Source organism: Pelodiscus sinensis, chromosome 31 (genome assembly GCF_049634645.1).
Source record: "Pelodiscus sinensis isolate JC-2024 chromosome 31, ASM4963464v1, whole genome shotgun sequence".
NCBI lineage: Eukaryota > Metazoa > Chordata > Testudines > Trionychidae > Pelodiscus > Pelodiscus sinensis.
This window is the reverse complement of record NC_134741.1, coordinates 11,260,558-11,264,672: the sequence shown is the minus strand read 5'-3', so window position 1 is coordinate 11,264,672 and position 4,115 is coordinate 11,260,558. Positions and strand designations below refer to the sequence as shown.

Genomic DNA, 4,115 nt, shown 5'->3' with positions numbered 1-4,115 from the left:
GTGAAAATGGCAGGTGCTGTTTTGGCAGTGAGGGAGAGGTGGGAAAGGGGCCCTGAGTGAACCTCTTGGGTCACAGCTGCTGTAACAATGAGGTAAGATGAATGAGTGGGCAGTGGTCATGTGAAAACTGAGGCTGGTTTCCCTGACTGGTAATCAAACCCAGGCCTTAGTAATGAAAATGCTGAATCCTAGCCACTAGACCATCAGGGAAACATAAATAAGCCTCTTTCCTTACCTACACTAGCCTTTCACAGGCCATTTTCTGTCCCCTTCAGGACGAGGCTCTGTTTTCCTTTGTGCAGAGGGGACAAGAACAGAAACCAAACAGAACATCAGAACTGCCAGACTGGGTCATGCCAGTCGTCCAACTAGCCCAGGATCCTGTCTCACGACAGCAGCCGATTCCATTGCCCAGTGGGAATCCTCAGAAAAGACAGTTGTTAAGTGACCCCTCCTGTCGCTCATTTCCAGCTTCTAGAATATACCAGCTAGGGACACCTGCCCTGTCCATCCTGGTTAAATGCCATTGATTGACCTTTCCTGCATTAAATTATCCAGTTCTGTTTTGCACCTTCTTGTAGACTTCACCTTCACAACATCTTCTGGCCAGGAGTTACACTGGGTGCAAAAATGATTCGTTCTGGTTTTATTTTTAATTTGGTTACTTACCAGTTTCATTCTCTCACCCGGGATCTCGAGTAAAAGAAAAAAAATTCTTAGCTTTCTGCCCCCCTGTCATCATTTCATAAAACTCTGTCCCATTGCCCCTGAGTCGTCCCTTTCCCAAGCTGAGAAGAAGAAGTTCCATGAACTCCTGGGAGTTGCTGTTCCAAAGAAGAGGCATTTCCCGTGGAAAAGATGGCCAAGCCCAATCCCCTACACAGAGTCCCAGAAAATATCAATGGACTCTGGGAACTTGTAAAGCTCCCCCTCGGGCAGTGCTACGGAATGGATCTGGCTGGCCATCGGGCTGACTAACCCATCAACAGATGAGTCCCCGTGGGACTTCTCAGCCCAAGTGCAGGGACTGTGGAGTCTCCCGCTCCCAGCCCAGTGGCAGAGGGGCAGCACCCCGAGGAGGCAGGTCCTGAGGCAGTGGAGACCTTTGAAGGGAATGGAGATGTAAGGTCAGAAGGAAGGAGAACAAGTCACCTCTTCTCAGGTGAGATGTGGTAGGAAACTACCAGATCCGGTGCAAGCCGAGCTCCAAGGTCTGGTTCCTGCCCTGGTGGATCCTTGCAGGGCCTGGCTTAAGAAGCGCCAAGGAGCCGTGTGAAGCCAGGAGAAAGGGTGCAGAAGGAACATGGATGAAGGAGCAGAGTGGGGGAGCAGGAACAAGGGAAGGTGTAAAAGGAAGTGGGGGGTTCTGCATGGGAAGAAAGCAAGGGGAACGGGGTGGCTGGGGTCTGGGGATGAGGCGGGACATTATGTGGCTTTATGTCCCCTTGCATCAAAGGCAACAGCCACGCTGCCCCAAAGGTGCGCAGCTACAGCAGTGGCACTTCCAGGGTTGGCACTGGACTGTGTGGCAGGAACCACCTGGTCTCAGGCAAGGCATCACTGAGAAGTCTCAGCCCCAGCCCTGCCTCCTCCAATCTCAGCCTAACCTGTTTAGCTGTCTCCCACATGCTCCTGAAAGCCAGCACACGTGCAGCCCAGCCCTGTACCACAGGGCCGACGCTGGCACTGCCGTGTGGGCACCCAGGGGAAACCGCAATAAGAGGACACTCTGTGTCTCTGAACCAGGGACCTTTTGCTTGTTAGATAAATGTGATAACCACTACACCACAGAAACAACAGTAACAGTAATGAGCTTTTTAAGGGGGCACTTGTTACACCCCCAGAGCAACCATGAGTTTGCATCCAGTGTTGGGAACGGAGCAGGAAACAAGGCTTTTGTGTGACCTCACATCTCAGGTGGGAGGGACCCTCACTGACCCCAGAGTGTGACTGGTCCTAACAAGGAATTTGCCCTAAAAGCAGCAGAGCTGGGGCAGGACAAGGAGTCCTGGGAGATGAAGCAGCTGGAGGGAGCCAGGAGAGCAGAGACCAGCCTGAGAGCTGAGAATCAGAGATGCCCACTCCACTTTCACCCCACAGGTCCCATGGTGTAAGGGGCAGCACTCAGGACTCTGAATCCTGCAATCTGAGTTTAAATCTCAGTGGGACTTGCTGGGGCTCAGCTGATTGTTACAAGGTTCGGGTGCTTTGGGTTCCATGCACTGAGGTTCAACAAAGAGAGTTTTGTTCCTCTTGCTGGGTGTCTGATGCCCCCTGGAGCTCCATCTCCAGCCTGAGCAGGCGGGTGGGAAGGGCTTAATGCCATCACAGCTGCAGGGCAGGTCACCCACCCGGCCCCTGAGCTCAGCCTGTGCTGGAGGCAGCCAGACAGTGTGAGCCGGGGAGAGGGAGAAGGGTCCCGAGTCCTGGCTCCCAGCCACGCACCTTGGCACAAAGACCAATTGCCCCTGCACAAAGTGCATTGTGGGAATAAGAGTTGGGGCAGCAGGAAAGGGGATGGCCCCTCAGCACCAGGGCACAGGCAGGAGAAGATGGAAGTGAATCCTGCTACCTGTGCCATGGCCTGGCCCAGGAGGGCTTGGGTCTAGCAACTTTTCACCCCGGCTTTGTGGGAGGCCGAGTAGGAAGGGGCCTCTGGAGTAGGGGCCCACTCGTTCCTGCAGAAAATGAAACAGGCTGAGCATTTTGCAGAGAACAGGCCAGAGCCCTTCTCCTGTCCCTGGAGAGATGGAAATGGGGCCGTTCCGTGTGGGGAAAGAAGTGGGTGTGTTGGGAGTGGGGTTTGAGTTCAAACCCCTCCACAGACCAGAACCTCACATTAGGGACAAGAAAGAGCTTTGAGTCAGGGAGTGGAGAACACTTGGCTCCTGTTATGCTATACTGGGATATTAGGAAGACTAGCTAGCTCAGTTGGTAGAGCATGAGACTCTTAATTTCAGGGTCATGGGTTCAAGCCCTGTGCTGGGCGGTGCCCTTCCTTAACTCACATTCTCAGCTTACAAGCAATTGGCTCTCAGTTTTCACCAGGGTTTTAGAAAGAAAAAGTCTAGTCCTGGGGTCCAGCTTCAGTAGAAGCAGAGAGAGAACCAACTGCAATTTCCATCTTCTGAGGAGAAGGGAAGAGGATTTTCTTCTCAGTTCTAGCCACATCAGCCCAGGGAGGAGAAAAAATAACCCTTCCCCCGTCAGCTTCTGTAGCTTCACCTCCTTCCACAGCAGCTCCAGCTTTGAGCTACAAATCTCAAGGGGCTGGTGAGGAAATGAGGAGCTGGCAGCTCCGGTTAGTGGCTTCCGTGAGAGCAAGAGGTGGAGTGTTCACAAGGTTCATTCTCCTCCCCTGCAGAGCAGGGTGTTAGAAAGAGCTAGGAACAGAACACTCAGCCAAGTTCCATCCCCTGAAGTGTGATTCTGTGCTGTAGTGGTTCTCCTGTTTCCCTAATGTGCAAAAGGTCCATGGTTCAAAGCCAGGTGGAAACACAGGGTCTTCTCTTATTTCTGCTCCCCTGGGTGCCCGGGTAAGTGCAGCTCCTCCTGCCCGAGATGAGCCCAACTCCTATGCAACAGAGGGGGGTGACATCAGCTGAGGGTGCCAGCGTGGGGAAGCCAGATGGGTCAGGCCAGGCACCTGATGGACACTTGTGTTTTAGCCTCCCATGTTCTCAGAAGCAGGTGTATGGGGCCAGTTCCTCCTGCTACTTCCCTAAGGTGACTTGCCCAAGGAGGAAGTAAGGCAGGAAGGGAACAGAGGAGGGAGGCCAAGCTGAGGAGGGCAGGACAAAAGCTCAACGTCTCAGTGGGACTCAGTAGGGTGAGTAGAGACCTCCCCCCTGCCTTGTTCTGCCAAAGCCTGTGGGGTGGGGCTGGCTGTGGGGAGGCAGAGCCCTGTGTCTGTCTCAGGGCGTCCCAGGGAGGCTCCTTGCAGCCCAGGAGAAGAAGGGGGCTCTGGGTGGAAGAAAAACAAGCAAAGCTGGTCCCAGGGGGCCTGGGCCAGGGCTCCAGTTTGGCCCAGCTGAGTGTCAGGTGCCTTGTGTAGGTCCCATGGTCTAAGAGGTAGCACTAAGGACTCTGAGTCAACTCTCTATCTATGCTGCACC

At 53.9% G+C, this 4,115-nt stretch overlaps 1 non-coding gene across 1 annotated transcript; it reads left to right on the top strand.

Moving 5' to 3' along the window:
* The first annotated feature begins 2,916 nt into the window (after positions 1-2,916).
* On the top strand, positions 2,917-2,989 carry TRNAK-CUU (transfer RNA lysine (anticodon CUU)). Its single transcript has one exon. It is a non-coding gene; the product is annotated as a tRNA-Lys (tRNA).
* The last annotated feature ends 1,126 nt before the right edge of the window (positions 2,990-4,115 follow it).